The 11,730-nt window shown below is 41.9% G+C and overlaps 1 protein-coding gene across 1 annotated transcript in view; it reads left to right on the top strand.

Moving 5' to 3' along the window:
* The first annotated feature begins 5,397 nt into the window (after nt 1–5,397).
* Nucleotides 5,398–11,730, top strand: part of gng13b (guanine nucleotide binding protein (G protein), gamma 13b) — a 63,907-nt gene continuing 57,574 nt past the window's right edge. The window contains exon 1 of the mRNA XM_064964672.1: nt 5,398–6,014. The gene's annotated coding sequence lies outside the window, so the exon portion shown is untranslated. The remainder of the gene's footprint in view (nt 6,015–11,730) is intronic.

The raw sequence follows: 11,730 nt of genomic DNA on the forward strand, positions 1-11,730 counted from the left end.
AGACTGGTGTTATGATGAGTATAGATTCATTATATCTAGTAGACTGGTGTTATGATGAGGATAGATTCATTATATCTAGTAGACTGGTGTTATGATGAGGATAGATTCATTATATCTAATAGACTGGTGTTATGGTGATGATAGATTCATTATATCTAGTAGACTGGTGTTGTGATGAGGATAGATTCATTATGTCATTATATCTAGTAGACTGGTGTTATGATGAGGATAGATTCATTATATCATTATATCTAGTAGACTGGTGTTATGATGAGGATAGATTCATTATATCTAGTAGACTGGTGTTATGATGAGGATAGATTGATTATATCTAGTAGACTGGTGTTATGATGAGGATAGATTCATTATGTCATTATATCTAGTAGACTGGTTTTATGATGAGGATAGATTCATTATATCATTATATCTAGTAGACTGGTGTTATGATGAGGATAGATTCACTATATCTAGTAGACTGGTGTTATGATGAGGATAGATTAATTATATCTAGTAGACTGGTGTTATGATGAGGATAGATTGATTATATCTAGTAGACTGGTTTTATGATGAGGATAGATTCATTATGTCATTATATTTAGTAGACTGGTGTTATGGTGAGGATATTCATTATATCATTATATCTAGTAGAGTGGTGTTATGATGAGGATAGATTGATTATATCTAGTAGACTGGTGTTATGATGAGGATAGATTGATTATATCTAGTAGACTGGTGTTATGATGAGGATAGATTCATTATGTCATTATATTTTGTAGACTGGTGTTATGATGAGGATAGATTCATTATATCATTATATCTAGTAGACTGGTGTTATGATGAGGATAGATTCATTATATCTAATAGACTGGTGTTATGATGAGGATAGATTGATTATATCTAGTAGACTGGTGTTATGATGAGGATAGATTCATTATGTCATTATATTTTGTAGACTGGTGTTATGATGAGGATAGATTCATTATATCATTATATCTAATAGACTGGTGTTATGATGAGGATAGATTCATTATGTCATTATATCTAATAGACTGGTGTTGTGATGAGGATAGATTCATTATATCATTATATCTAGTAGACTGGTGTTATGATGAGGATAGATTCATTATATCTAGTAGACTGGTGTTATGATGAGGATATATTCATTATATCATTATATCTAGTAGACTGGTGTTATGATGAGGATAGATTGATTATATCATTATATCTAGTAGACTGGTGTTATGATGAGGATAGATTCATTATATCTAGTAGACTGGTGTTATGATGAGGATAGATTGATTATATCATTATATCTAGTAGACTGGTGTTATGATGAGGATAGATTGATTATGTCATTATATCTAATAGACTGGTGTTGTGATGAGGATAGATTCATTATATCTAGTAGACTGGTGTTATGATGAGGATAGATTGATTATATCATTATATCTAGTAGACTGGTGTTATGATGAGGATAGATTCATTATATCATTATATCTAGTAGACTGGTGTTGTGATGAGGATAGATTCATTATATCATTATATCTAGTAGACTGGTGTTGTGATGAGGATAGATTCATTATATCATTATATCTAGTAGACTGGTGTTATGATGAGGATAGATTCATTATATCTAGTAGACTGGTGTTATGATGAGGATAGATTCATTATATCTAATAGACTGGTGTTATGATGAGGATAGATTCATTATGTCATTATATCTAGTAGACTGGTGTTGTGATGAGGATAGATTCATTATGTCATTATATCTAGTAGACTGGTGTTATGTTGAGGATAGATTCATTATATCATTATATCTTATAGACTGGTGTTATGATGAGGATAGATTCATTATATCTGATAGACTGGTGTTGTGATGAGGATAGATTCATTATATCTAGTAGACTGGTGTTATGATGAGGATAGATTCATTATATCTAGTAGACTGGTGTTATGATGAGGATAGATTCATTATATCTAATAGACTGGTGTTGTGATGAGGATAGATTCATTATATCTAATAGACTGGTGTTATGATGAGGATAGATTCATTGTATCTAGTAGACTGGTGTTATGATGAGGATAGATTCATTATGTCATTATATCTAGTAGACTGGTGTTATGATGAGGATAGATTCATTGTATCTATTAGACTGGTGTTATGATGAGGATAGATTCATTATATCATTATATCTAGTAGACTGGTGTTATGATGAGGATAGATTCATTATATCTAGTAGACTGGTGTTATGATGAGGATAGATTGATTATATCATTATATCTAGTAGACTGGTGTTATGATGAGGATAGATTGATTATGTCATTATATCTAATAGACTGGTGTTGTGATGAGGATATATTCATTATATCTAGTAGACTGGTGTTATGATGAGGATAGATTCATTATATCATTATATCTAGTAGACTGGTGTTATGATGAGGATAGATTCATTGTATCTAGTAGACTGGTGTTATGATGAGGATAGATTCATTATGTCATTATATCTAATAGACTGGTGTTATGATGAGGATAGATTCATTATATCATTATATCTAGTATACTGGTGTTAGGATGAGGATAGATTCATTATATCATTATATCTAGTAGACTGGTGTTATGATGAGGATAGATTCATTATATCATTATATCTAGTAGACTGGTGTTATGATGAGGATAGATTCATTATATCTAGTAGACTGGTGTTATGATGAGGATAGATTGATTATATCATTATATCTAGTAGACTGGTGTTATGATGAGGATAGATTCATTATATCATTATATCTAGTAGACTGGTGTTATGATGAGGATAGATTCATTATATCTAGTAGACTGGTGTTATGATGAGGATAGATTGATTATATCATTATATCTAGTAGACTGGTGTTATGATGAGGATAGATTCATTATATCATTATATCTAGTAGACTGGTGTTATGATGAGGATAGATTCATTATATCTAGTAGACTGGTGTTATGATGAGGATAGATTGATTATATCATTATATCTAGTAGACTGGTGTTATGATGAGGATAGATTGATTATATCTAGTAGACTGGTGTTGTGATGAGGATAGATTCATTATATCTAGTAGACTGGTGTTATGATGAGGATAGATTCATTATATCTAGTAGACTGGTGTTATGATGAGGATAGATTCATTATATCTAGTAGACTGGTGCTATGATGAGGATAGATTCATTATGTCATTATATCTAGTAGACTGGTGTTGTGATGAGGATAGATTCATTATGTCATTATATCTAGTAGACTGGTGTTATGTTGAGGATAGATTCATTATATCTAGTAGACTGGTGTTATGATGAGGATAGATTCATTATATCTAATAGACTGGTGTTGTGATGAGGATAGATTCATTATGTCATTATATCTAGTAGACTGGTGTTATGATGAGGATAGATTCATTATATCTAATAGACTGGTGTTGTGATGAGGATAGATTCATTATATCTAGTAGACTGGTGTTATGATGAGGATAGATTCATTATATCTAGTAGACTGGTGTTATGATGAGGATAGATTCATTAATAAACCCAGCAGCATCGGAATGTTAGAGAAGGAACATAAATCCGCTCTCTTTTCCTTGGACCTAAAACGATGTGCCCGGTTGGAGAGGAGCACAGCGAGCAGCAGACTAGTGAAACCATCCATATTAGGGCAGAAATCCACAGTGTAGCGTTGGGGGCAAGAATGGGGTCCACACACACACACACACACACACACACACACACACACACACACACACACACACACACACACACACACACACACACACACACACACACACACACACACACACACACACACAGTTTGCAGGGAGATCAGACTGGTCTCATAGACTTTAATGGTCACTTAATAAGATAGCAGGTTACTTCAGTCAAAAAATTAATGAGGGTGGTTGGTGTGGGTGGATTGGTGGGTGGGTGGGTGGGTGGGTAGCCATGTCTGGGTGGATGGATGGGTGTTCGAATCTCATCACGGACAACTTTAGCATTATAGCTAATTAGCAACTTTGCACCTACTTACTACTTTTTTAGCTACTTTTCAACTACTTAGCATGTTAGCTAACCCTCCCTCTAACCGTTTAACCTACCTCCTAACCCCTAACTCACAGAATTAGCTAACGTTAGCTAACCCTTCCTCTAACCGTTTAACCTACCTCCTAACCCATAACTGACAGAATTAGCTAACGTTAGCATGTTAGCTAACCCTTCCTCTAACCGTTTAACCTACCTCCTAACCCCTAACTCACATAATTAGCTAACGTTAGCATGTTAGCTAACCCTTCCTCTAACCCTAACCTTTTAATCTACCTCCTTACCTTAACCCTAACCCTTAACACCCAGCACTAGCTAACGTTAGTATGTTAGCTAACCCTTTCCCTAACCTTAAAGCCCTTTAATTAACCTTTTCTCCTAACCTTAACCCTTAACTCCCAGAACTAGCTAACGTTAGCATGTTAACTAACCCTTCCTCTAACCCTTTAACCTACCTACCTACCTCCTAACCTTACCACTAACCCTTATTAACTCCTAGAACTAGCTACAGTTAGCATGTTAACTAACCATTCCTCCAAACCTATCCCTTTAACCTACCTTCTAACCTTAACTCTAACCCTTAACTCCTAGAACTGGATAACGTTAGCATGTTAACTAACCCTTAACTCCTAAAACTGGATAACATTAGCGTTAGCCACCTAGTCACCTAGCTAACGTTAGCATGTTAACTAACCCTTAACTCCTAGAACTGGATAACATTAGCGTTAGCCACCTAGTCACCTAGCTAACGTTAGCATGTTAACTAACCCTTAACTCCTAGAACTGGATAACATTAGCGTTAGCCACCTAGTCACCTAGCTAACGTTAGCATGTTAACTAACCCTTAACTCCTAGAACTGGATAACATTAGCGTTAGCCACCTAGTCACCTAGCTAACGTTAGCATGTTAACTAACCCTTAACTCCTAGAACTGGATAACGTTAGCGTTAGCCACCTAGCCAACGTTTTCAATTATGTATTTTTATTTAAACTTTATTTAACTACAAATTGGAAATTCGTAACATATCATACGTTTTTACTGATTCCCAACAATTGTACATTTTGTAATTCATAACATATCAGAGACATGTCTAGGATTTACATCATTTATCATATTAAATGGAGAGTCTAAGATTTACATACAGAATAATACGTAATTCTCTGAGACCAGGTTGGAGAGAGATTTGGGTATGTGCGCATCCCCCCCTCAGTCCCTCTCCCCCCTCCTTTCTCGCCCCCAACCTTTCTCGCCCCCTCCCTCTCCCCTCCTCTTTGTCTCCCCCCTCCTTTCTCGTCCCCCTTCCTCCTCTCCCCTCCTCTCCCTCCACAGTCAACAAGGCAAAAATAGAGAGTTTACAGAGCAAGCTCTCTCCTCTCCTGACTGGTTCACTCGCCTCATCTAACTAACCATCCTCGGGGAAACACACTTTTAAGCACGCACGCGCGCACACACACACACACACATTGAAGCTCCGCTCAGCAGCAGCAGGGAGTGAACAGCCAGCTTGCGACTTATCCCCGCCATTCCCCGGTACAGTAACTTCCTCAGCATCTCCCTGCCTCTGCAGAGAGAGAGAGAGAGAGAGAGAGCACCGCCCGACACCCCAACTGGAAACCGGCCCCACGGCTCTATAGTAACGGACTGACCGACCACTAAATCCCGGAGAAGGAAAGAGGACTATCTAGTGCTCAACATCCCGTCATCGCCGGTATAATATACTCCAGACTGCGGATTTAAGCCGTCACATTGGCCAGTTGTCCGTTTGGACGGAGAGAGAACTGGTAGTGCGCAGTGTGAGAACACAACAGAAACCACTTGACGCGGAAAAGTCCCGGGCACTTCCCGGTATTTTAGGAAACAGAGGGAAGCGTCTCACCTTACCGAAATACCGACGCCGGTAGCCTAAAACGGAGCCGGTCTGAGCAACAGCTACCACCGGCAAAAATCAGTGAGGTAAGCGGTGTGATTAAAATGGATAGTAAAAGATACGTAAAACGATTTAATTTGTTAATTTCACAGCTTTGTATATCAGATGGGGTTTTGTGTTGACATGGTATGTGCTGACAGAATGTTGTTTAGAGTCAGACCTCACAGAGGAACATCCACACGATCGATGAACCAGGGGAGCTTTGGGTTGGAAATTACCATTTCAGTTTCTCACTCCTTCCGCCTCCATACTCAGCAGAGAGGATGAAACAGAGGACGTTACATAAAACGAGGATTTCTCCTCCTCCTCTGGCCTCCTCCTCCTCCTCACCTGGCCTCCTCCTCCTCACCTGGCTCCTCCTCCTCACCTGGCCTCCTCCTCCTCCTCACCTGACCTCCTCCTCCTCACCTGGCCTCCTCCTCCTCCTAACCTGACCTCCTCCTCCTCACCTGGCCTCCTCCTCCTCACCTGGCCTCCTCCTCCTCCCCAGACCCCGTTAGATAGATACTGATGTTCCGCTTTAGAACGTTAAAAAGCCCCTCTCAGTGTTCCTCTTCAGTTATCGGGCCGCGGGACAGATTCCAACTAGCTCTCACAGTCTTCACGTCAGAATTCGACATTCATCTGTGTTTCTCTAATGTCAAATTTAGAAATGACTGCAAAAGTCAAATTTCAAAGTGTTAGGTTTCAAAGTCAGACTATTTTTTATTTTTTTACATTTAGCCAGAGTAATTTACAGTAGTGAATATATATGTTTTCTTACTGGTCCCCTGTAGAAATTGAACCCACAACCTTGGCATTGCAAGCACCATGCTCTACCAAGTGATCCACACAGGGTATTAACCCTGAATGGTTAAGGTAAGGGTTAAGGTTTGGGATGGGCTTTAAAAAAAAACTTTAAAAAACAACTTTCTATTGTTTGATTTGAACCTGCAACGTTTGGACTCAGAGGCAGATGAATAAGCTCGTCCACAACACTCGAGCAGAACAAAAAAAAACTACAGCTCACCGCTGCCCCTAGTGGCCGGTTTCCACATCACATCCCGACGTTCCTCTACATTTGGACTCAGAGGCAGATGAATAAGCTCGTCCACAACACTCGAGCAGAACAAAAAGAAAACTACAACTCACCGCTGCCCCTAGTGGCCGGTTTCCACGTCACATCCCGACGTTCCCCAGTCATAGACGGACGTCGAACACTGACCTGTATCACAGGTGACCTGGCTGCCCCCCCACCCCACCCCACCCCACTTTCAAACCGTTATTGATCCTTAATTGATTGATACAACATTTTCACAGGCTACATCGTGATGATTAGTCCTCTCTCTGTGTGTGTGTGTGTGTGTGTGTGTGTGTGTGTGTGTGTGTGTGTGTGTGTGTGTGTGTGTGTGTGTGTGTGTGTGTGTGTGTGTGTGTGTGTGTGTGTGTGTGTGTGTGTGTGTGTGTGTGTGTGTGTGTGTTCTCCCTGTCTAAACCCTCTAAAACCTCCCTGGCTGCCGTGTCCAGACAGACCAATAGTTAGTCTCAGTTATCAGACAGGGCAGGGCATTACATTAGAGATGTCATGACTACTGACACAGGACAGTCAGTTCGGGTCGTTCGGTGGGGACAGACACACAGCAACAACAAAAAAATCAATGGTGTACAATTAACTCTGGCCAGTGTAACATGTACAATATTGGTCAGTGAAAAATAAAGTCCTACTTGATCTGGTGTTAAAATAACAACATTATTCAAAGTGTTGCAGTGCTTCTCGTTTAACTCTGGCAGTGTTCAAAGTAACTCGACTGTGGTGTTTGGAAAGCTCTACTGTAGAGCAATATCAACACCGACTGGTGTTTGGAAAGCTCTACTGTAGAGTAATATCAACACTGACTGGTGTTTGGAAAGCTCTACTGTAGAGTAATATCAACACTGACTGGTGTTTGGAAAGCTCTACTGTAGAGTAATATCAACTCCGACTGGTGTTTGGAAAGCTCTACTGTAGAGTAATATCAACACTGACTGGTGTTTGGAAACCGACAGTGTAAAATAAAAACACTTGATTTATAGTCTTATACCTTTTATATTTATTTATAGTTTTATACTTGATTTATAGTCAACTGGACTCTCTTTAACTTGTGTTAGGCTTTCCCAGTGTAATTCATTAACACCTGTAGTTTTACAGAAAATCATTTTGGGAGGTTTTAACGCTGTATGCTGTAAAGAGTGTCATTTGCATATTTCCCAAGGTGCCTTTTCTTTTTGAGTAAATTGTTTACCACCCGTGGCTGTATTTGTTAGTGACAAAGATATGGTGACAAAGATAGAGTTCTTTCTTGCCTTTTTAAAGGCCTGTGTCTTTCGCTCACCAAGTAAGTCCCCTAGGGGGAGATGTTATAATACAATTAAACCATGACAACACATTACATACGTCATAAGGCCTTACTTATTGGCCGAATTGATGGCCTTGTTGACTTTGCAACTGTCTTGATATGTTTGGACCATGACAGTTTGTTGGTGATGTGGACACCAAGGAACTTAAAACTCTTGACCCATTGTTGTAGGTGACCTCCTCCCTATAGGCTGTCTCATTGTTGTCGGTGACCTCCTCCCTATAGGCTGTCTCATCGTTGTCGGTGACCTCCTCCCTATAGGCTGTCTCATCCTGGTGACCTCCTCCCTACAGGCTGTCTCATCGTTGTCGGTGACCTCCTCCCTATAGGCTGTCTCATCCTGGTGACCTCCTCCCTATAGGCTGTCTCATCGTTGTCGGTGACCACCTCCCTATAGGCTGTCTCATCGTTGTCGGTGACCTCCTCCCTATAGGCCGTCTCCTCCTGGTCGGTGACCTCCTCCTTATAGGCTGTCTCATCGTTGTCGGTGACCACCTCCCTATAGGCTGTCCCATCGTTGTTGGTGACCTCCTCCCTATAGGCTGTCCCATCGTTGTCGGTGACCTCTTCCCTATAGGCTGTCTCATCGTTGTCGGTGACCTCCTCCCTATAGGCTGTCTCATCGTTGTAGGTGACCTCCTCCTCCCTATAGGCTGTCTCATAGTTGTCGGTGACCTCCTCCCTATAGGCTGTCTCATCGTTGTCGGTGATCAGGCACTACCACTGTTGGGTCGTCAGCAAACTGAATGATGGTGTTGGAGTCTTACAGGGAGTACAGGAGGGGACTGAGCATGCACCCCTGAGGGGCTCCAGTTGTGTTGTTACCTACCCTTACCAGTCCAACGCTCTAACCACTAGGCTACCCTGCCTATCCCTAGCCTATCCCTAGTGTCTGGCCATGCAGTCGTGAGTGAACAAGGAGTACAGGAGGGGACTGAGCACGCACCCCTGAGGGGCTCCAGTTGTGTTGTTACCTACCCTCACCACCTGGGGGCGGCCCGTCAGGAAGTCCAGGATCCAGCTGCAGAGGGAGGTGTTTAGTCCCAGGATCCTTAGCTTGGTGATGAGCATTGAGGGCACTATGGTGTTGAACGCTGAGCTGTAGTTAATGAACAGCATTCTCACATAGGTGTTCCTTTTGTCCAGGTGGGAAAGGGCTGTGTGGAGTGCGATTAAGATTTTGTCATCTGTGGATCTGTTAGGGCGGTATGCAAATTGGAGTGGGTCTAGGGTTTCTGGGAGTTATGTTGAGGTGAGCCATAACCAGCTTTCAAAGCACTTCATGGCTACCGACGTGAGTGCTACGGGGCGGTAGTCATTTAGGCTGGTTACCTTCGCTTTCTTGGGCACAGGGACTATGGTGGTCTGCTTGAAACATGTAGTTGTTACAGACTCGGTCAGGGAGAGGTTGAAAATGTCAGCGAAGACACTTGCCAGTTTGTCAGCGTATGCTCTGAGTACACGTCCTGGTAATCCTTCTGGCCCCGCCCGCGACCTTGTGAATGTTGACCTGTTTAAAGGTCTTGCTCAGATTGGCTATGGAGAGCGTGATCACATAATCGTCCAGAACAGCTGGTGCTCTCATACATGCTTCAGTGTTGCTTGCCTCGAAGTGAGCATAAAAGGCATTTTGCTCGTCTGGTAGGCCCTCGTCACTGGGCAGCTCACAGCAGGGTTTCCCTTTGTAGTCCGTAATAGTTTTCAAGCCCCCTGCCACATCAGACGAGCGTCAGAGCCGGTGTAGTAGGATTCAATCTTAGTCCTGTATTGATGCTTTGCCTGTTTGATGGTTTGCCTGAGGGCATAGCGGGATTTCTTATAAGCATCCGGATTAGTGTCCTGCTCCTTGACAGCTGCAGCTCTAGCCTTTAGCTCGGTGGGGATGTTGCCTGTAATCCATGGCTTCTGGTTGGGGTATGTACGTACTGTCACTGTGGGGACGACGTCATCGATGCACTTATTGATGAAGCCAGTGACTGAGGTGGTAATCTCCTCAAATCAAAATCAAATCAAGTTGAAGCTCGCATCCGCTACAAGACCATGGTGCTTGCCTATGGAGCTGTGAGGGGAACGGCACCGCAGTACCTCCAGGCTCTGATCAGGCCCTACACCCAAGCAAGGGCACTGCGTTCATCCACCTCTGGCCTGCTCGCCTACCTACCACTGAGGAAGTACAGTTCCCGCTCAGCCCAGTCAAAACTGTTCGCTGCTCTGGCCCCCCAATGGTGGAACAAACTCCCTCACGACGCCAGGACAGCGGAGTCAATCACCACCTTCCGGAGACACCTGAAACCCCACCTCTTCAAGGAATACCTAGGATAGGATAAGTAATCCTTCTCACCCCCCTTAATGATTTAGATGCACTATTGTAAAGTGGCTGTTCCACTGGATGTCAGAAGGTGAATTCACCAATTTGTAAGTCGCTCTGGATAAGAGCGTCTGCTAAATGACTTAAATGTAAATGTAATGTTATTGGTCACATACACATGTTTAGCAGATGTTAATGCGAGTGTAGCGAAATGCTTGTGCTTCTAGTTCCGACAGTGCAGTAATAACACCCTCAGCGGTGTTGGGTACAATCACCACCTTCCGGAGACACCTGAACCCCCACCTCTTTAAGGAATACCTAGGATAGGATAAAGTAATCCTTCTCACCCCCCCCCCCTTAAATGATTTAGATGCACTATTGTAAAGTGGCTGTTCCACTGGATGTCATAAGGTGAATTCACCAATTTGTAAGTCGCTCTGGATAAGAGCGTCTGCCAAATGACTTAAATGTAAATGTAAATGTAATATCTAACATGTAATCTACCAATTCCACAACAACTACCTAATAAACACAAATCTAAGTAAAGGATGGAATGGAACCATCCTACATCCCCCAAAATATATGGATGAGCCATGACCGAGCGTATAGAATACAGTATATACATATGAGATGAGTAATGTAGAATATGTAAACATTATTAAAGTGGCATTATTAAAGTGACTCGTTATCCATTTATTAAAGTAGCCAATGATTTTGAGTCAGTCATGCCACATCACCAAACCATCCCCCAAATCATCCCACATCCCCAAACCATCCCACATCCCCAAACCATCCCACATCCCCAAACCATCACACATCCTCAAATCATCTTACATCACCAAACCATCCCCCAAATCATCCCACATCCCCAAACCATCCTACATCACCAAACCATCCCCCAAATCATCCCACATCCCCAAACCCTCCCACATCCCCAAATCATCTTACATCACCAAACCATCCTACAACCTCAAACCATCCTACATCCTCCAAACCATCCTACATCCTCCAAACCATCCAACATCCTCCAAACCATTCTACATCCCCAAACCATCCTAC

This window comes from Oncorhynchus masou, unplaced genomic scaffold (genome assembly GCF_036934945.1).
Source record: "Oncorhynchus masou masou isolate Uvic2021 unplaced genomic scaffold, UVic_Omas_1.1 unplaced_scaffold_181, whole genome shotgun sequence".
Taxonomy (NCBI): Eukaryota; Metazoa; Chordata; class Actinopteri; order Salmoniformes; family Salmonidae; genus Oncorhynchus; species Oncorhynchus masou.